This window comes from Macaca fascicularis, chromosome 20 (genome assembly GCF_037993035.2).
Source record: "Macaca fascicularis isolate 582-1 chromosome 20, T2T-MFA8v1.1".
Classification (NCBI taxonomy): Eukaryota; Metazoa; Chordata; class Mammalia; order Primates; family Cercopithecidae; genus Macaca; species Macaca fascicularis.
The window spans coordinates 51,263,885-51,287,007 of NC_088394.1; the positions used below are offsets into that span (position 1 = coordinate 51,263,885).

Here is a 23,123-nt window from a genome sequence, read left to right on the forward strand (position 1 = left end):
CTTCTATGCGTCAGGTCCAGTTAGAGGCACTTTGCATGTATTAACCTCTTGAATCCTCTTGACAACCCTGTAATACATGTGTGTGTTACTCCTGTTTCCTTATTTTCCAGGTGGAGAAACTTAGGCACCAAGCATTAAAGTGACTTGCCTAAGGTCATCTAGCTAGAAAGTGACCAAACCTGAATCTGAATCCAGGCAGATTGGTTTCAAAGTGTGTCCTTGAACTACTCCACCATTCTACTTCTTAGAATGCCAATGTGGAATGAAAGTGCTGATGGTGTATGAGGCTTACAGAGGAATGTGACTGCATGTGGAGTGGTAGGTCTAGGCAGGCTTCCTATAGGGGCAACTCAAAGCTGTTATTTGAAGTAGAAGTCATCCAGGAACAGTGAGTGGGAAGAAGGTACAAGATGGAGGGAACAGCATGAGCAAAGGCCTGGAGGTAAGGGAGGGCATGAGGGAATTGAGCAACTGAAGGTAGCGTGCAGGGGTGTGTCTGGGCGTGGGTCAGAGCCATCTTACACCCAGACCAAGTGCAGAGGGAAAAGCCACACCTTTCTCCATAGTCACAGGCTCAAGAGCAATGTCTGGAATGGACAGCAAGACCTGCTGATAGTTGTCCTTTGGACCAACGACAAAAAACATGGAGAAGCCACAGTTCACGCAAAGCTGGAACCCAGCCCAGCAGTAAACTGGGAGCATCTGTGTCTGGCACCCCTTGCCTCCCCTTTGTAGCAACCACCTCTTCCTCCTCTTCCAACCCTAGGGGAAGAAGAGTAAGATGCTCATGATCTTCAGTTATGGACTCCTGCAGCCCACATCTCAGCTCTCCAGCTTTTTAGCTGTGTGACCTTGCGCACATTACTTAACCTCTGTTGGCCTCAGTTTTCTTGCAGAAAATAAATACTATTATACTAACAATAGTGTCTACTCCCTCAGGTCTTTTTGAGGACAAAATGAGGAAATACATATAAAGTGCTCTGAAGGCCTCCTGATATGCAGTAGGCACTCACCAAAGATTGGTCATTTTTAGTATTCCCAGGGCATCTGGGTTCCCTTTATATCCTGTTGACATGCCCACCTCACCCCATCCCAGCCAAGAATATCTGAAACACTAAGATGTTTGTATCTGAAATAGTCCTTCTTCTAGAGTCATTTGCATAGAAAAGAATTTCAAGGAAAGAGGATACAAACCACCAAGGAACAACTTGCAAATGGCAGCCAAAGCCAAAATGTTGAGAGTTACTCTGGATGTATGTGTGTGTGTGTGTGTGTGTGTGTGTGTGTGTGTGTGTGTTGGAATGGAGTACACATGTCCATTTCCTTGCATCTCCAGAACTACAATATATGGGGACACATTTCCTCTGATTGAACATAAACCTGGCTCTTTCCAGAGTGGTTAGAGGAAGTCTGGCCCTTCCAGACACATGGTGAAATGTCTAAGAACCCAGAATGAGGGAAAGACTGAGATCAGAGACAGCATCCTCCAGGGGTCTCTGCTTTAGGTGAAAGGAAGAGGGGGGCTGGTCCCTGCTACCTGGCTCCATCGAGAACCGGACATGTTTCACCGTCTTTTAGATGGACTCTGCTAATTCCACCATTCTCAACTGCTCAGGAGCTGAGTAAGCAGAACCCCTCCTACCCCAGATCTGTGCCGTCAGAATCTGCACTCTGATAAGATCCCTGGTGACTCACAGACACGTCACAGTTTGAGAAGTCCTGTTTTAGAAAACCGAGCCAGGTAAAATGTGCCATGAGCACTTTAAGAGGAGTCAGTAAGTCAGGTGTTAGGTTGCAAAAAGTTTCAAGAAAGTGTCAGAGATAAGGGTTTAATGAATCAATGGAAGAAAACCAGAAAGCCCATGAGGATCTGTTTCTGGAATGAAGTGAACATGATGGATAGGGGCGAGACAGCCAGTAGGCTGTCATGCACCTTTTGCAGGGAAAGAGGTGTCTCTGGGATTCCCAGAAGCCTCACTGCCCAGCTGGCATTGCCAACCTCTGTGGCTCCTTACAAACCTCACTGGGCACAGAGGGTCTTCCTCAAGCAGCAAGGTGGGGTAAGTCTGAGAAATTGTACAGCGAAGATCCCCAGCGAGCTAGTCCAAGACTGCCCAGGGAGCCCTCAGGCCACAGATAAAGCCCAAAGGAGGAGAAAATTCAGCAGAAATTTACCTGCCTCTCCAGCACAGGAGACAGGAAGTTTAAGCCTACTGGGCTGGTTTCTCTGTGCCACACACGCTACAGCTTCTCTGAGCTGGTTTCTACATCTAGTGATCATGCCCAGAGTCCTTATGAAGATCAAATGAATAATTTGACAGGAGCTATGAAAACTTTGAAAGCATAGCCACCCTCACCCCACAGTTGAACTTGGAGGAGTCTGAACTTGTAGTCAAGAACATCATTCACCGGAGTCGGCCTGGATGCTCATAAGCAGAGGACTGTGTGCATCAGTGATGGTTTATCATGGTGCATCAGCACAGAGAACCTCATTTATGCATCTGCACCATGGAAAGACAGCCACGATAAATCAGGACAGAACCCACAGCAGAGTTCAGAAACAGCATCGTTGCAAAATAACTAGAATTTTTTAAGGATCTGAAAGGACATGCACAGAACCAGGTGTTACTCTGATTAATGAGATTAGGACAGTGTTTCCACTTCTAAAAAAAAATTGCCCCTAAATTGCCCCACCCATGAAAATTTAAAACCACAGCTATACTCTATATCTGTTAATACAGTGTATATGTATCTGTGCTTTAAGCATATTTTTTAAAAGTTAGATTTTTTATCTCCCGCAAAAACCAGTTTTCACTCCCTTGGGTGTGATGTCACCTCTGTTGAGAATGCAGAGATGAGAAGGGACAGATGTCAGGCTTTTCCCTTATTACCAATATTTGCTTCTTGATATTAAAAAAAAAAAGTAGTGAAAACTTACATAGCACTAAGCACATGCCACACACCATTCTAAGCACTCTACATATTTGAAATCATTTAAGCCTAACAATAGCCATGAAGTTAGTGCTGTATTATCTCCATTTTATGGTTGAGGAAACTGAGGTCCATAGAGGGTAAAGAACTTGCCACAAATCACACAGCTAGTAAGTGATAGAACCAAGATTCAAGCCATGGTAACCTGAGTTTAAAGTAGGTGTTTAAATGAAATATGAGTGTATATTGCATTTGCAATTAAAAATAATAAATAAAAGTTAGAATGAGGGTGGGTTCATTGTCTGTTAAATGGGTTAATGCAGGTGAAAGTATTTTTAAAGCTTGGTTTGTAAACATAGAACTATATTCATCATTATGATTAATGTGTGAATACTACCACTACTATTACACTAATAAAATTAAGTCCAAATAAAACCAGAAATGAGCCACAGCCACACTAGAAGATTTAATATCAAGTCTGAGGGTGAGAGAATTTTGTGAATTTTGTGAATCCACAAAAAGCCAGAGGCAGAATGAGAGCTCTCCTTTAATTAAGATGAATCAGAGCATGGGCAGTTGTGGGGAAGAACCGGGAGGCAAAATATTTAGGCAGCTGCACAGCGTTCAGATGGCAGCCCCTGCTGCTGGAGCAGTTCCCAGCTCACGCCCTCCTCTGCTCAGCCCCCCAGGGTGTGCTGCAGCTGGACAGATCAACCCTCCACAGGGAGGAGTCACCCAGCTGGAGGGTGGGAAAGCGATCCCAGGGGTGCCACGCTTTGCCCATGAATAGAGTAGATGCAAGTGAGGTTCCTCTTGGGAAATGAGGAAGAGGGCCCCAGAACTCCACCTGCTCTGCCACACCCTCCTCCCACCTCATACATCATTCTTGAATCTTTGGGGTCCAAACAACACAGTTCAAAGACTACTCATCTAGTCAAAAACCTTATTTTACAGATGAGAAAACAGAGGTTCAGAAAGGTTATGTCAGCTGTCGAGGGCCACACAGCAAGTTGGCAATGAGGTTAGAACTGGAACCCTGCCTCCTGGCTCTCTGGTCACCAAGCCTAACTGCATGATACAACATCTCCAGGTATTGAAAAAACGAGCTAGTTTTCCTCCTCTGGGCAACCTTAGTGGAATGGAATATCTCTTCAAGTTGTGTCAACATTATTTGCTCACTCTAGGGACTCTGACTAAATAGTTGATTTTTTTTTAAAGATCTTTAGCTGAATTGATCTGACCTTGTTAGAACCCTTATTGGAACGTTTTCCCAGTGTCCTATTCACCAGTATTTCTTTTCATTGAGCTAACTTAGAACAACCTATAACAAAACAGAAAATGAAAACCTGCATGGAATTTCCATGCATGCAAAAGACAGTTTGGTATCTCTTTTTTTTTTTTTTTTAAGACCGGATCTCATTTTGTTGCCTAGGCTGGAGTGCAGTGGAGTGATCATAGCTCACTGCAGCCTTGACTTCCTAGGCTCAAGCAATCCTCCTGCTTCAGCCTCCCTGGAAGCTGGAACCACAGGCATGCATCACCACACCCGGTTAATTTTTTAAAATTATTATTGGTGGAGACAGGGTCTCCCTATGTTGCCCAGGCTGGTCTTGAACTCCTGGTCTCAAGTGATCCTCCTGCATTGACCTTATGCTAGGATTACAGGCATAAGCTGCTGCACCTGGCCCAGTTTGGTATCTGTGAAGTTAAAACTACTAAATTAAGACACTTACTAGGAATGGATTCAATGCCACTTGTTCATCTCTGAGGTCACCCTCACAGGACACATTCGCCACTACAGCTCTGAAGCAATCTGCCCATGATGAGACTTGTAGGTATCAGAGAACACCTGGCATTGCTATGGCAGCCATTGGTGTGCAGGTTCCTTCTCTCCCTTCCTGGGCCTGTGCTATTAATTGGCTGTGGTACTCTTTCCTGCAAGTTCAAGACCCAACCTGAGAATCCATCTCAACACAGAGACCTAAATAGTCCTTTCCAACCTACCAGTGTTGACCCTCCAGACAAAGTCCACTTGTTATTTTTGATCTTATCTAACACCTCCATTTTACAGATGGGGAAACAAAACCCAGGGAAGCTAATTGTACCAGTTGACCCTCAACTCCTAAAAATCCCCACAGATTAATAAAGGCCAGCCATAGGACCCCCATGATTTTGTCCTCCTCTTACTTATTATTGACTTGTATGTCTTATGGGGGTTCAACTCAGACCCCTGTCACCCAGCTCTTGACTCTGCACTACTGATCCTGCCCTGAGCTTTTGAAATTAGTATTTGATTCTGCATAAGTTAGGTAAGCTGTAGTAATAGACCCAAAACATGATGTTTCAAGCACAACTGACCTTTACTTATCCTTATGAAACAGGCAGATGTTTCTAATCAGTGGGCGCTTCCCTCCGTGTAGTGATTCAGGAACCTCATCCCTTTCAGTTGTGTGGCTCCTCCAGGTCCTTGGGTCTTGTCATCCGCCTGCGGCCAGAGGAAAGGGGAGAGAGCATGGGAGGACATACTGTTTCCACATATCCTTGGCCAAAAATACTACACACAATTTCTACTTCCATTCCATTGACTAAGAGTCAATCACAAAGCCAAAGCTAACAGTAGGGGAGGTGGAGGAATGGGGCCCAGTTCTGTGACTAGGAAGAAACAGAAGGAGTGGGAGAGAGGAGGAAGAAGGTGAAGGAGGAAGAAAGGAGGAGGAGGAGGGGGAGGAGAAGAAGATGAAAGAGAAGAAGAAGAAAAGTGGACAGGGACTTTTAAATAGCAAGCAATCTCTACCACAGATGCTTAGCAACCCCTAATGGGTTCATTTGACTCACTTTTTTTTTTATTGGACATGCCATTCTTGGTTCTAAGTCTCAGAACTTACTCAATCTTCTATTTTTTTCCTAATTGGACGCTCCATTCCTGGTTCCAGTTCTTAGAACCTAATCTGAACTACCAAACCAATGTCTACCCACAACTTGGGGTGACTTGCCCAAGTTCACACAACAAGATGGGACAGAATCATGAAGCCAGGACTGTTATGCTTCAAAGATTAATGGAATAAACCTGTTTTTAGTAGTAGTATCTCTAACACTTAGAATATTATAAATAATATACAACAACAGCCTGTATTTACATGAGGGAGGAAAAGCCTTTTTATTTTTCTTAATTTTCTTGTTACATTCAAATCTGTTTCCCACAGCCATTCAGTCTTTGGGTCCACTCAGAAAGTCTCATTTGTAAAAGGAAAAGCAAAGATAAAAACCAGAAAAAAAAGAAAAGCTCAGGCCCAATACTTAGTAGGTCCTCAGTAAAAGTGTATTTATTAATTTGAATTGAGTTGTGGTTGCATCAGTGTAAGACCTGTGACCAGGTGCAAAATAAAGAAGCAAAACTGTTGGTGAGTTTTCATTTTTCTTCGTATTTAAAACTTTTTTATTTTTCTTATTTCTAAAGCCATGTTCTTCTGATGTAGAAAATTTAGAAAACACATAAACATAAGAAAGAACATTAAACTGTCTCATTATTCACCACTCAGGAATGGCCACTTTTAACATATTGATGGGCATTCTGCCATATTTTATACACATAATACTTAATAAAAACAGGGTTTAGGGATTTTAAGAGATTTTGCATAATTAAGCAAAAGTGATTGAGTCCCACCCTGCTTCTCGGGAACTCACTGATGTTTTGCAAGCTATGTTTGATGAAATCTTCGAGCAGCAGGGCAAACTCGTGACCTACATATATTCTTAATATGCTAATTTTTGTTTTGGTTTCTGAACAAAACTAGTCTTTTAAAGAAAAATTTAACAGATTTGAAACCAGAAACCCTGTCCTCCCTGGAGGCATTAAAAAATGCAAACTGAAGGCTTCCCGTGTGTGGAGGCTATTACTGATTTCCTTCCAAAAACAGGAGAAGTGTTGCCCTGGCTGTAACGCTTGAGGTCCCAGAGCCAGAAACTGTTTGCTTTCTGCGCACTCATTAACCATGGTGTGGGATCCAATGACTGCTCTAATTTCCTACTTTAAATGTTTTTCTTTCCCCCCGCTTTTCAAAAATGTCTTTTTATGTTGTACATTTACATACTCGTATTCAGCCACTTAACGCTGATAGGCTGGTCGCTGTCAGACACAATAAAAAGAGACAGAAACCACTGCGAATTACAGTAGCATTAGTGTTGAAAATGGAAATTTAATTTCCAGAAATGAACCTCAGCAATAAAAGCTCCCTTTGTTGCTGCTCAGATCAGAAATGAATCGGGTCTGAAAGGAAGCTAACGTGCAATTAAAAACATCTCAAAGAGGTATTTGTTATGTGTGAGAACAGATGCCTTGTAATGGTGTTTGAAACACAGGGGCCCTCAATAAATGTTTCTGATGAGTATGAAGATAATAGTAATGCCTTACATGTGTATAGTCCTTTTTGGTTTACAAAGCACTTTTCGTTTCAGGTCTTATTTGGATTCTCACAGGGAGCTTGAGAGAACCTCAATGCAGGTGTGGAAACTGAGGCTGGAAGAGGGGAAGTCACACAGTTTCCCCAAGGTGACCTAGAAAAACTAGAACTGGAATGAGGTCTTTATACTTCAAACGACACTTGAAATGATGAAAATATCTCAAGCTTCCAACCAGCACTCTGGAGTACCATGTTCACCGACACTGTGGGGTGATGACCGTGTTTTGAAATACTGACCTGAGCCTTCTTGGTCAGTATTTCCTGCCAGCCCTGCTCCTCCCCACACTCTGACAGCAGTGGCTGGCATTTTAGGTGACTGCTTTCAGCATTCAGAAGGGAAAGAGAAAGAAAATATTTTCAAACTCTAAGTTTCGAAAAGGATGTTGCAAACTCAAGGCAAAAGCAATAGTTTGAGGGGAACGGTTCTTGAGCCTTCAAAACCTGCAGTTTTGCAGTTTGAATATTAAAAGGTGCAGCCCTAAATGTCATGAACAAGAGGTTTAAAAGCGAACAAGATCAGCCAGGGCCATCCCCCAGTCCAGTGCAAGTTAAGACCTTGTGGGGGGCTACAGAACCCACAGAGAAGGGAAGGATCCCAGAGAAGAATCTCTGTAGCTCTGTTCCTGGGTTGATACCAAGGAGGCAGCAAGTCATTTATTGTTTTCTGGGGAAAATACGAATTGAATAAATTTATCATAAATTGACTAACTGTTGCCACCACATATTTCTCAAAAGAGAAACAATGGATTATCCAATACACAAAGTTGGAACAACTACACAAACAATTGAAAGAAAAATATAATAGTCAGTCCATACCTCATACCTGGAAAATTAAAACTTGATCAAATATTTAATTTGTTTTAAAAAGTAAGCCATAAAAATTCTAGAAGAAAACATTGGAAAATGTCTTTATCATCTTGGAGGGTCGAAGATCTTTCTAATTAGGGTTCAAAACTAAGATGTCATTAAAGATTGATACATTTCATGAAATAAACATTTTTTTAAATTTCTGCAAGCCTCTCTCAGAAAAGAAAAGGAAGGAAAAATACAACAATTATCTATGGGAGTACATAAGAAAAAGTCCAGCTGTTCAACAGAAAAATAGACATGGGAAATATAACTGACTTTTATTGAAAGTACATTGAGCTGCTGTTTTTTATCTGTAAGTTTGGCAAAAATCCAAAAGTTTTCTAAATACATTCTGCTGTCAAGGGTACTGTAATAGGCATCCCTCATGCATTATTAGTATAAAAATAAATTGCACAATGCTTATAGAGGGTAAATTGACAATATTTATTGTAATTACAAATGCAGACACCCTTCGACCTAGTAATTGTAATAGTGGTAACTTATCCTGATTGTATAAACTCATGGAGAGGAATAACATAAACACATAGTTACCCATTACAGCAAAGTTTATAATATCACAAGAGTGGAAGCAACTCAAATGTTTACAATACAAAGAAAGATTATGCAGTTAAAAATTTTTAAACCTGAGAAATTATCCTAAGTACTAATACAGAAAGATTCTCTAAATACTTTGAGTGAAAAAAAATCAATGTGCTGTATTTTATTTGGGGGAATAAGAAAACAAATTTATATTCATTGGAATGTACAAGAGACATTTGGAAGACACACAAAAAACAAATAAAAGTAGATGTCTGGAGGGATGATAAGAACTGAATAAACTGGGGACAGAATTAGGGGAAAATGTTACTGTATTTTAAAAACTATTTTATTTTATGAATTTGTCACTGTATGAATGCAATACTATTTGAATGCATTAAAAATTGAGTATCTAATGAGAAAATAGAGAATATAACACTGTCCAAATATATTTGACCAAAAAAACCTTTTTTTTTTCATGGAATATCTTATGGAATTGCTGCTCTAGATAAATCATGGATCCAAATTTATGCCGTTTTGGACAGAGATGACCTTTTTATTCAAGAACTCAATGTCATCTGCCTTCAGAAGGAACTGAGATTTCTACATCTGATCATGACAGAATAGCTGGTTCCAGATTTTACCAGACTTTTCCTCCCACTGTTGTCAACTAGAAAACTTGAAGGAAAAACAGTACATGAATCAACTGTTCTCAGACATTGAACAATAGGCAGTGGAGAACTGTGGGATCCCTGAATAGTGTTGCCAAATTTACCAAATACAAATAAAGGAAGTCCACTGAAATATGAATTTTAGATAAACAATGACTAATATTTGAGACATAATTATATTAGAAGTTTTCATTGTTCATCAGAAATTCAAATTTAAATGGGTGCCCTGTATTGTATCTGGCAACACTACTCCTGAGAGAAGAGAAATCTGAGAAGTGAGAACCCACCCTAGCTTTCTACCTGGGGGCACTTTCTGGCCACAAAGTAGGAAGGGGGAATAAATCAGTAACAAAATATACCTGACAAAGTTTCAGATGTAAGGAAATTAAACATACCCTAAATAATCTATGAATCAAGGAAGATATTAGGAGAAATATTGGAAAAGTAGATTGGATTAAATGATAATGAACATGCAACATATGAAAATGTATAGCCTGCAGGTAAAGCAGAATTTAGAGGAAAATGTCTAGCTTTATCTGCTAAACTAGGAAAGGAAAAAAGTTGACAGTTTATACCCTAATAAATTAGAGGAATAAGGAAGATATTAATCCCAAAGCAAATAGAAAGAAGGCAAAAAGAGTGGACATCAGTGAAACACAAAATATGCAAGCAAAAAAATGATGAAATAAAAATTTGGCTCTGAAAAAATCAATAAATGTGATCAATTGCAAGCTAGTCTATTCAGAGAGGCTAGAGAGAGAAGAAAGAGAAAGGGAAAAGAAGAAAGAGAGAAAAATAAAGAATATAAATTACTAATATTAGGAATGAAAAAGGAGACATCACTACAGTTCCTACAGACATTTTTTTAAAAATAGGCTGGGTACAGTGGCTCAAGCTTGTAATCCCAGCACTTTGGGAGGCTGAGGCAGGAAGATTGCTTGGAACCAGGAGTTCAAGACCAGCCTGGGCAACAGAACAGGATCCAATCTCTACAGCAACAACAACAAAAATTTAAATTTTAATTAGCCAGGTGTGGTGGCACACACCTGTAGTCCAAGCTACTTGGGAGGGTGAGATGGGAGGATCACTTGAGTCCAGGAGGTTGAGGTTTCAGTGAACAGTGATCTCACCACTGCACTCTAGCCCAGGCAGCAGAGCTAGACCCTGTCTCAAAAAAAAAATAAATAAATATTTTAACAACTTTATGTTAACACTTTTTACAGTTTGGATGAAATGGACAAATTCTTTGATAAATTGTACTGAATACTGACACAAGATGAAACAGAATATCTAAATGGTTCTATATCCATTAAAGAAATTGAAACCTTCCCAAAAAATAACTTTAGGCCCAACTGATTCCACTGATAAATTCTCCCAAACATTTAAAAAGAAAATAATACCAATTTCATATGAACTCTTTCAGAAACTAGAAGAGGAGAAAATATTTTCTAACTCATTTTATGAGATCAGTATTACTTTGATAATTAAAGTCACTCAAAAACATTTTTTAAAAAAGAAAATTAAGAACAATACTCCTACTGAACATGAACATATAAATTCTTAACAAAATGTTAGCAATTGAATCCAGCAACATGTAAAAAGGGATTATACAATACCATCAAGTAAAGCTTGTCCCAGGAATGCAAGGTTAGTTTAACATTTGAAAATTAGTGTAACTCAGCATTTTAACAAAGTAAAGGGGAGAGAAACTTACATGTTTATTTCAATAGATTCAGAGAAAACATCTGAGAAAATTCAACACCCATTCATAATAAAAATTCTCAAGGCATCTATGAAAGGACATCTGTGAAAAATCTGCAGCTAACATTATAATTAATGGTAAAATACTAAACACTTTCCCTCTAGAATTGAAAACAAGAAAAATTCTCACTTGTATTCAACATTGTACAGGTGATTCTAAACAGTCTACTAGTACAAAGAAATGAAATAAAAACATTTGCAGATTGGAAAGGAAGAAGTAAAACTGCCTTCCTTCACAGCAAACATGATCATGCAAGTGGAAAATCTAAAAGAATTACAAAGAAAAGTACTAGAATTAATGTATGTCACTATGAAATGTCACTCGAGGAAGCTAAAATCAGTACAGCAGGATTCAAGAGTGGATCCGAATTACTTGGGGGTAAATAGGAACTATAACACAAGTGAAGGATGTCCTTCATACTCACCCACCTCTCCCAACCCACAGCCTCTGCCACAGAGAGCTGAGACTTTAAGAAGCCATTTAATTCCCTCTAATGTCAGGTTCCCATCCAGCTAGAGCCCAGGCACATTGCTGGAGAAAGCAATCAGCAACTTTAAACTGACTTTGTACACCTGTGTTAATAATTGTTGAAGCTGTAGATGGACACATAGGGACTCATGATATCATTTTTCTACATCTGAATTTTGTAAAATTTTTCTTAATAAAAAGGCAATTTTTGATTTGATGATTATTTCTGTTTGTCTGGCAAAGCACTGGTTTGAATAGAGTACTAGATTGGTCAGCTGAATTAAGACCTGGCTAAGCTATTAATATGCTGCCTGATCTTAGGCAAGTCTGTTTCTCCCTCTGGGCTTCAGCATCTAGAGTTGAAATGAGAAGGTGGATTATATTACTGGTTTTTCAACTGTCACATGGGGGCTTTTGCTTCCCAGAGATTGTTTTATAGGCAGTGCTAGCACAGGTTAGGGGTGGGGTTGGGGTAGGATGGGGGGTGTGAATGTGCACCCCTCAACAACCCTGCTTTTATCTGCCTTGTCTGTGTCAGGCTTGCATCAGGGTATTATTTGTTTGTTTTGTTTGATTTCCTTCCTTCAGACCCTGCTATGGGCCATTTTTCAGTCTCCCAGTTGATACTAAAGTAGAAAAAGATTTCTGATTGCAGAGTACATTTTTCTGCTCCAAATACTAAAGAAGGCGGATGAGGGGAGGCAAGAGGAAATCAGTGGTTGACTCAGACAGAGGAGGATTTTCGGGGAGCAGCATCCTCTAAAACAGGGAAGAGATGAGAGCCCTTCTGACCATGGACTACATATAGCACAGAAAGAAAAGAAATCAGCCTTTAGTCACTGGCTAGTGTAGACTCCCCATCCCCATGTCTACCAACAGCGATGTCTGGTGCAGAGTCCTGGTGGCATATAACAGCTCCTGAACTGAGGGTGGAGAACACAAACTCCCCACATGGGCACAGGGAGACAAAGGGAAAGCCTCATCCCAGGGCAAAGTGGCCTGACCCAAGCCAGCTGGACATTTGCCCAAGAACCTGGACAGATAAGTTGAACACATGCTCATATTGGGATTTTCCATAAGATTTAATTGTTAAAGGAATTTTCCACTGTACCAGATGATCTAGAATGTCCAACTTTGATGCTCTATGACATGAGCTGATTCAGTCAGTAAATGAACCTATCCCTTGACAAAGGAGATGTAAAAATGAAGGCATAAGATTCTGCTCCTGAAATTTTATGTATTAGCTTGCTCAAATTTCTTCTCTCTACCCACACACAAAAGTGCGTAAGATAAAATGCAATGTTTCCTGAAGGAGATGGCATGTACTGTTTTCCCCACAGAACAGGCACCTCATTCTCCAGGTCTCTTCTTTTTCATGTGATATGAACTAAACATTAAATAACCTCAAAAGATTTTACCAGCCCTGAAGGTTTGCAAACTCTGAGAATATTGCTACTTTGTCACTTCACTAGACTATATCTTTAAATTTTTTAAATGTGTAATAGAGAAGCAGCATGTGTGAAATTAAAAATAAAAATAAAAAACTGAGAGAAAATTGAGTAACAGATATGAAAGGTTAATGCCCTTGATATATAAAGTGCATCTACAAATAAATGACTAAAATACTAAAATGTTAAAAAGTAAAAAAGACATGAATAGGCCACTTACGAAAGGAGCCATAAAAATGGTTTATAGATATGGAAAAATGTTGGGCTTCACTGTATATCAGAATAATAGAATAATACAATTTTTAAAAATAATACTTTTTTCTAAACAACTAAAAAGCAGCATATTAGAAGAGTTAAGAGTGTGGGGTCTGACAAGCCTGGATTCAAATCCATGTATGACTCTAGGAAATAATTTAACCTCTCTAAGTCTTGATTTCCTCCTTTATGAAGAAGGCCTAATAGTTATACTTACTTCCTAGAGTTATTAGTACACAGCCTGACAATACCAGAAAAAATAATGAGTAAAAACAGAGGACTTAAAAAAAAAATGTTGACATCGAATATTTGAAAAGTTATTGGAAAACTGTCAATTTGAAGTGTTAATAGTCTACAGAGCAATTTCCCACCATTCAAAAGCCTGAAATATGTACATAAACTTCATATGTAACAATTTCATTTGCAAATATGAATCCTAAAAATATAATCAGAGATGTGAACTAATGATTATGAATAAGGATACTGACTGCTACCATATTTATAATGTGGAAATCTTTGAAACAAACTCAACAATTCAAGCAATATGAAATTGGTTAAATAAATCATAGTATTTCCACAACACAAATTTTCTGTGTAACCCTTTAGAAATCACATTGAAGAATGTTTCATCACATGGGAAAATGTTCAAGATGTTCTCTGTGATGAAAGCAGATTACACAGCAGTAAACTCAGTCTGATGTCAATTTTGTAAAATAAGAAAAGAAAGAAAAAGAAAAGAAAGAAAAGAAAAAAATCTCAAGAGATAAATATTCCTCATGACAATCTTTAGATAGAAGGTTAATTTATTTTTGTGCTTTTCTGTGTTGTATAGGTTTATGATATTAATGTTGATGTACTTATGTAACTCTGAATACATTAAATATGATAATATTTCATTCAAAGATGTGCTATGCAGGGAAAAATTGTACTTATCTGCATAGTTGTCTGCATGACATACTTCTCTGGAATTTAATGGCTTAAAATTACCAGCAAGTTATTCTTTAATATTTTGGTTTTATGTGTCAGAAATTCGGGCATAGTTCAGGTGAGAGATGCCTGCATTTCACCATTGGCTGTGGTCCCTCAGTGGTATTCAGTGGGCAACCACCTGGTCTACAAGGGGACAAGATGGTTCACTCACATCCCTGACAACTTGATGGTATAGTCAGAAGGCTGGATCCACCAGATCCATCCCCCTCTCCGTGTGGGTTCAGGGTCTCTCCATATGGTCTCTCAAGCTGGTTAGCTGGACTACTTACATGCAGGCTCAAGGCTTGAAGGAAAATGAACAGAAACTGCCAATCCTCTTAAAGGCTATACCCAGAACTGGCATAGTTTCACTTCCACTCCACTTTATTGGACAAAGCAGTTCCAGGCCAGCTCAGATGTAAGGTGAGGGGAAATAACCAAATCGGTCTCTGGTAGGAGAAGTATCCAAGAGCTTATAGTCATGTTTAACGTCAAATAGCCCTTGAACTCTAGCAATCATGGAGCATCAAATCATTCTCTGGGAAATACCCCCCCGCCACCCCGCCAACCCCACAAGGACCTTCTGTGGATGGCACAGAGCACCTTGGTTGGTATGGACTTCAGTAATGTGGGAAGTGACAAGGCCCATCTGAGACTCTTGCCACAAACCTGGAATGCATGTCTTCATTTATTTTGAAAAGCTTCAGGACATTTTTCCCTCCCATATGTTAAGCATTAAATGGCAAAGATGATAGAAACAGGCCTAATAAGCCTTTGATTTTTGTATACGCCATGATGCCGTGCTGGAGGAGGTTGAAGATGGGGAGCTGGGTCCTCATAGAAATACTCATGTGTGCCCCCCATCCTTCCAGGAAGAGCCCATGCCTCTCTCAACCATCAGTAAGCCCACCTGCTTTTAATTCCAACAAGTTGTTTTCTTTTATCATTAATTTTGACAGTAGAAAAAAAAGCCCTTTGATATCAAAGAAGGCAGGCCTACTCGAAATTATTATTTTTATTAGATTAGTAATAGTGGTGGTGATAAATTGGACCAAGCAAAAGTTGATGTAATGGACCCTCCTGGCCCCAAGCACAAGGCTGTCATCTCCGTTTACCTTGCTTTTTCATTCTGGCCTGGCTTATAAGTGATTGTGTGTCTGTCTCTCTCCCCTCTGGATTTGTCAGCACCTGGAGGGTATAGCCCTTGTCTCATTCACTTTTCTACCTCCCAACTCCCCATGGCAATAAGCACAGAGAGTTGCTTAATCAACACACCAGATAGGAGATTCAGTAAAACCTCAATTAGTTGGAAACCTCATTGAACTGGGTTTTGTAAATGACTGTCCGCTGGGAGGAGGACAAAGTGAATGTGAGAAATAAGCTCAAGGATAAGATGGTTTCTGTTGCATTTTTGCTTTTGTCTTTAAAGTAATTTTTTAAGAGATGGGATCTCTCTGTGTTGCCCAGTCTGGACCACAATGGCTGTTCTCAGGTGCAGTCTCACTACTGATCGTCACTGGAGTTTTGAGATGCTCCATTTCCAGCTGGCTGGTTCATCCCTCCTTGGGCAACCTGGTAGTTGCCCCTCCCTCCCAGGAAGTCAACATATTGATGCTCAATTTAGTGCAGACACCTGAAGGACATAACACTGCAGCCAACGACTCCAGGGCTCAAGCATCCTCCTGCCTCAGCATCCCGAGTAGCTGAGACTACAGGTGCGTACCACCACACCATGCTTTAAAGCATTCTTAAGGGTAGGCCTGGCGTCTGCACATGGTTAGCTGAGTCATCACAAAATACACTCACTCTCCCCAGGCCTGATTGAAGTGTGTATTAGTCTCTTTTCATACTGCTGAAAAGACATACCCGAGACTGGGTAATTTATAAAGTAAAAGGGGTTGAATGGACTCACAGTTCCATGTGTCTGGGGAGGCCTCACAATCATGGCAGAAGGCGAAAGGTACATCTTACATGATAGCAGACAAAAGAGAGAGTGAGAGACAAGCAAAAAGGGAAACCCCTTACAAAGACATCAGGTCTCGTGAGACTTACTCACTACCACGAGAACAGTATGTGGGGAATCCGCTCCCATGATTCAATTATCTCCCACCGGATCCCTCCCACAACACGTGGGAATTATGGGAGCTGCAATTCCAGATGAGATTCGGGTGAGGACACAACCAAACCATACCAAACCTAGTTCCTCTTTCACCCTGTACATGATGGGGGCAAACAAAGAAATAGTTTCAGACATTGAATAAAGGTTATCTTGAGGCCTAGACATTCATTCAACAGGTGTCCATCCACCACTTACTATGGGCACTTACTGTTCAAGGCAGTAGATATGTAACATTGAGCCTGCAGCTTGAGTGGGGAAGGAAGACAGATAATGAACATGGAAACATACAAACAGGTGCTATGACAAGTGATCCTAAGAGCTACTATGAAAAATAAAGCAAGTTCAGGGAGTAGCTGCAGAGAGGGGTTGTTCGTGAGAAAAGGAGCTAGGAAGGCCTCCAGAATGGGAATGAAGCACACATATAGCTGAGGGAGGAGAGCTCCAGGAAGAAAGGCAAGTGCACAGGTGGGAGAGCGCCTGGGAGTCTGGGAAAGGCATTCTGTGTGTCCGGAGTGAAGTGAGGCAGAGGGAGGATGGGAAGAGATAGACCAGAGAGGGAGCCAGGCTGCCTGCCGCTGTCAGGAGTTAGGATTTTCCTCTGAATGAGATGGGTTTTGAGCAGAGGCATAACATGATCTCATTTGCATCTTAAATGCCTCATTCTGGCTTCTGCCAGAACAACAGACTGAGGGGCCAAGAGGGAGAGAGGAGGTAGGAGGCCAGGTCGGAGGCTGCTGCAGGATCTGAGCAGGGCACGATGTGACTGTGACCTGCAGAGATGGGCATGGTGAAAAGGGGTCATTTTCCAGATCAATTTTGATGGCACGCAGAGGGAGATGAGAGACACAGCAGTCAAAGATGACTCCAAGGTTTGGTCCTGAGCACCTAGAGAGTCAGTGTGGGAGGTGGAGGTGTAAGGTGGGACAGGGGTTAGGTTTGAATTTGTTAGGTGTGAATCTAAACATCTTCCCATGTTTTAAAAAAATGAGGTTATTACTCACCTTGAGGGACTGTTGCAATGAGCAAATGATGTGAGCGAAGGCAGATTTAAACCTAGCTGCATTATGTGAAGGGTATTGTTTACTCCCTTGACATTTTTACTTGGCATCCATGCCATATTCTTTCAAGGTTTCTTACCTATTGCTTCAGAACCTTGGTTTCTTTCCAGCAGACAAATCAAAATAACCCTGGGAGAGTTTTCATTATTCAGATGCCAGGTCCACCCCTCACCTGTGAATGGGAGGTCCTGGCAAAGGCTGTGGTCTTGGGCACTCCCAGGTGTGTCTGCCGTGCACTCGGCTCAAGAATTGGAGCTTGGCTGGGCATGGTGGCTCAAGCCAGCACTTTGAGAGGCCAAGATGGGAGGATCACTTGAGGCCAGGAGTTCAAAACCAGCCTGGGCAATATAGCGAGATACGTCTCCACTAAAAATAAAAAAAAATAGCTGGGTGTGGTGGCGTGTGCCTGGAGACCCAGCTACCTAGGAGGCTGAGGTGGGAGGATTGCTTGAGCCCAGGAGTTCAAGGCTGCAGTGAGCTCTGATTGTGCCACTACACTCCAGCCTGAACAACAAAGAAAGACCTGGTCTCAAAATAATAATAATAATAATAATAAAGTAAAGGAAGAAAGAAACTTAGGGCATTAGAGGGAACAAGCAAGTACATGAAAATGAGACACAAATGAAACATAGGATTCTAGCTTAGAAGGCTTTCTAATCGTGGAGCCCAAAAGACCTCAGTTTAAATAAATAGTATTAGGTTTATTATTAACTTGATACTATAGTAAGATTCTCTCTAATAATAGAGGAAAATTTGAAGAAAGGAAAAATTTGAATATTTTTATTGATATTAAAAATGATGTTAAAGAGATTTTATATGAGAAAAAAACATTTGATTGTAAATACAGTAGACTACATATTGGGATCATGTAGAAAGTCTTAATTTCTGAATATTCAGTAATAATTGACTAACACTTTAAAGAGTATAAAATAACTGCTTTAAAAGTCATTTGTGTGTATGTATATGTATACTACATATGTATCAGTGAATATAGAAAATAGCAGAAATTACTCAAACTCTAATCAGTCATATTGTATGTAGTTTTTAAATTTTTGCTTTCAAAGAAGTATAAAGTAAAAATTTACCAACCACTACCACTCCCAAAAGGCAATGGCATGCTGACCTTTGCTCTGAGTTGTGAATTGCCTAACTCCTCCACTGGGGGATAGCATCTTACACTATTTCTTCTCTGACTCTTCTTTCTACCTGGAATATGGGCACACAGTAATTTTGGTGTTGAAGGAAAGAGGTGAGGAGGTATCTTACATGCTTGCAAATTTAATGAGTCCTCATCCATTTGGAAGACAAAGAAATAGATGTTCAGAGAGGTTAAGTGACTTTCCAGAAGCCACACAGCTGGAACTGCGCAGAACTGGTGCTGGGACACAATTTTAATTACAAAGACCAATTTGCTAACCACAATGCAAAGTTCCTCTCTAAATCCAAAGAAATTATTTCAATCTACCGTCAAAAGAGCCCTAAAAGATCAGAGGGTCTGACTGCTTATGCGAGTCTCAAAATGGTTTTGGAAACTACAAAGCACTATACAGATGTAAGGAGTTTAATTGGTAATAAAATTGTATCCTGGCTGCTTCCTATGGTCTTACCAACATTGCAAACTCCTGGAGGAGGAGCTATGCCTTTCCTTTTACTTAGAGCCCTCCTGCTGGTGCCCAGCACCCAGTGAGTCCCCCAAACATGCTCACTGAATTGTGCATCTGAATTTGTCCCCTCTGAAATCAGAGAAGGCAGAATTAATTCGGTTGCACTGTATTATTAATATTGCCGAGATTGATATCAGTGTTGAATGCCAGAGGAGCATTCCAGCTGCCTGTCTTCTTGAATAGGAAAAGAAAGTGAGATGAAACAGTTTCGAGTTTCCCCAGTGAGGCCCTGCCTGGTGCTGATTCACTTACTTCTGTTCAGACTCTGCACCAGAGCGTCCAGTGAATTCCAGGCCCCGCATCTCACCAACACCACCCACGCCAACAGCTGACATGATGGGAGCTTACCAGATGCCAGACACTGTGCTGGGCTTTACATGTGTATGCTTATTTAGTCTGGCCCACACCCCGGGACTCAGAAACTACCGAGAATCATCCTTATTTCACAGCTGAGGTTCAGAGAGGATAAATAACTAGTCTGTGGTCAAACAGTCACAAGACATACATCTGTGTTTTTAAGCCTGAATTATTAACCAGTGTACCCTCTAACCTCTGAACATCATAGATGAATCAGTGCCTGACCGGGTCACCAAACTCTGGACACCCAGTAAGAAGCCCAAAATCCAAAAAAATATATAAACCAGAAACAAAGCCTAGGAAGGAAAGATTAATACCACAATCTCCATCTCTCTCTGTCTTTCTCTTTCTCTCAGCACAAGATATTTCCTCTATATTTCATAGAACGAGTTTTGTGTATTCTGTTTGTGCACCAGGACATTGGAATGGAAAGGCAAGAAATCACTGTTACCTCAACAAATAACTAATTTTAAAAGCAAAGGACGTCATTTGAGTTATTGAAGTTCAGAAGTATTTCAGGATACACTTACCGGTGAGTTAGGCGTCCGCACTCTTGGGAAACAATGCCCAGGTAATTATTTTAAATGAGCATTAATTATGTCATTATTAGAAATGGGGAGAAAATGCAATTTCCTTCTGTCACTTCTTGATATCTTAACTAGAGGAATATTTGCCATGCTATTATAACAAGTCACTGTTCGCATAATGGTGCCCAGGCAATAATACAGAGACATGTACATTTTCATATGAATATATCATGCCTAACTAATGAGATTGCTCATTTCATAACTTCAGTTCCATTTTTATTATTTCATAAAACTGGAAGTCCTTATCCATTTTATGAAAAACACCAAACCTTTGTGAAATTCATTAAATAAGCATAAAAAATTCATTAAACAAGTGAATTGCATTCAGGGCTGCTTTGATGCAAATGCCCTTTAAGCAATGTAAAACTCCATATTGATTTAACCTTTCATGTTCTGATATTTCCATGTGGATATAAAAAAAATTCTTTATTCAGGGAATGAAATTAAGTGCTGATCCCTTGATCTCCGGCTGGGCAAGATAGATTGGTCAATTTAAGTAGCTGCCGCTGATCAGCAAACAACTGAATTTAAAAGTATTAAGGCATGTCGATATTTTAAGTATTGTCACCTGCACATCAAGCAAAGAGAAAAAATTATTATTCCAGCTCAATTAAGTTTGTATTTGCTGTCAAGCTGACCTTGAAAGGGCTAGCCCATTGGGCCATGGCTTCATGCCCTTGGAAGTTGACAAGGGCAACAGTGGCAAGATGTAAAACACCAACAATAGCCTGAATATTTTGAATTGTGAGGCCAGAGCAGCCGCAAAATAATTAGCCTGGAGACATCGTCCCCTTGGGCTATGTCCCCTCATTAGTGGGGGGCAGTCAGTGGAGTAGGCATTCGTTCAGAGGAGGAGAAAGGGGCTTGCCCTTCACCCAAGAAATGCTTCTGGGAACCCTCATTAGGCAAAGAGCACAAGGTGGGTTTCAGAGGACTCTAGAGCTGGATGGGCTCTTTGAGATCATCTAGTCATTCATTCATTCATTCATTCGTTCATCCATCCAAATTCTATGTGCTGAGTACTGTGGTTGGTACTGGGGAATAAAGTGTGAGTAACATAGCTATGGCCCCAAACCTCGTAGAACTCAAAAATTATGAGCAGTTTTACAGTGAAGAAGCTGATCTCTTAAAAAACAAATCTGATCCATAATGATATATGCCTGAATTGAATCTCAGTTCTGTCATTAATAATTGTGTTGTGTGGCCTTAGGCAAGTGATTTCATCTCTCTGAGTGGGTCAGCTTCTTCAAATTTCTACCTCACGAAGCTGTTGGGCCAACTCAATAAGATGTTATATATAAAAATCTCGGCAGAGCAGAATGCAAGCAGTTAAGTGCCTGATAAGTGGTCATCATGATCATCATCATCACTGCTGTGATTTCAATCTGACCTTCTCGTTTTAAAGATAAGGAAACTGAAACTTGAAGAACTGAGGTCACACAAAGACTGAGTAGCAGAGTGGGACTCAGAGGACCCTTTCTCATGCCAACAGTGGCTACCACAGCCTCCCAAGCTGCAAGCTTTGGATTTCAATGGACTCCTGACTCAGACTGGCTTGTGTGACTGTAAAGTTTACAAACCTGCCAGACTTCAGGTGAAACATGATCCAGGAGCCCAGTGATGTCATCTGCTGTTGATTTGTCTGCTCCACTTGCTTGGTAATGACTCCATCCTTAGCAAATTTTTCCTCTCCCAGTCCCAAGACAGCTTTCAGTACTGATACGGTTTGGCTGTGTCACCCCACAAATCTCATCTTGAATCGTAGCTCCAATAATTCCCCATGTCATGGAAGGGACTTGGTGTGAGGTAATTGAATCATGGGGGCAATGTACTTCCCATTCTGTTCTCATGATAGTGAATAAGTCTCACGAGATCTGGTGATTTTATAAAAGGCAGTTCTCCTGCACACGTTCTCTTAGCCTGCTGCCATGTAAGATGTGCCTTTGCTCTTCCTTCGCCTTCTGTTTTGATTGTGAGGCCTCCCCAGCCATGTGGAACTGTGAGTCCATTAAACCTCTTTCCTTTATAAATTACCCAATCTCTGGTATGTGTTTATTTGCAGCACGAGAACAGACTAATACAAGTACAAAGGATACTTCCTGCTTCTTTGTGTGTGACCCAGAGAGGATTTCCAGACAAAGACCTGAAAACCAATATTATCAGGGCAGCTGAAGTCACACACCCACTCCTGAACCAATAAATGGGGCCAGTAGATGGAACGTGCTGACTGACTCAGCCTGGTCTCACTGACATTCCACCTTGGGTCGGTAGTATCATCAGCCTGCCCAGAATCACAAAAATCAGTGGCTATTGGGGAAGTAGGGGATGGTGGGACAATACATGCTTGAGATTTAACCATAAACACCCTCACACAAATTTAAAAGCCACACAACACTGGAGGGTAAGGATTCTATCACATCTGACTAGTATTTATAAAAAAAATGACATGAGAAAGAGTTAAGTCTGCACTCTTAACAACATACATCATTGCGAGCTCCAACTGGGTGGAGACTACACTTATCCTATTCACCAACATCTCCCCAGGGCCTGTTGCTGTGAATTTGGGGTGATTAATTAGTGGTTATGAGTGTCAGACTACTTGGTAGGAGTCTGAATCCCAGCCCTACCTCTTACATGCGTGAATTCTTATGTGAAGGAGGAATAATTCAGGATCTAGCCAAAGGGTATGTGCACATCCAATGAAGGAATATCTGTAAAGCACGTAAAATAAATCTAGCAAATAAGAAGCATTCAAAGAATGCTATTCATTATTATTATTATCAACCGGTACTTCCCAGCCCCAATCTAAGCCTTCAGTGACATTTCCCATTAAACATATCTGCAGAAGGAAAAATCGCTGGCTACAACATACCCCACACTGTCTTGACTTTTTACCTCTATCATTGATGTCCTTCTTTTTAAGACCCAAAGCAAAAGCTACCTTCTCGGTGAACCCCTTCTTCATCTGCAGAGCTGGAAGCAATCTCC

General features: G+C 40.6%; 1 long non-coding RNA gene across 6 annotated transcripts in view; it reads right to left on the bottom strand.

The window, feature by feature from the left end:
* LOC135968759 (uncharacterized) overlaps positions 1-23,123 on the bottom strand; it is a 74,156-nt gene that overhangs the window by 46,560 nt on the left and 4,473 nt on the right. For 5 of the 6 annotated variants that reach the window (XR_010583719.1, XR_010583718.1, XR_010583717.1 and 2 more), the window contains exon 2: positions 5,290-5,416. This is a non-coding gene — a long non-coding RNA (uncharacterized lncRNA). Of the gene's footprint in view, positions 1-5,289; positions 5,417-10,494; positions 10,615-23,123 lie in introns of those variants that run through there. The other variant, XR_012428931.1, reaches the window with a different exon arrangement.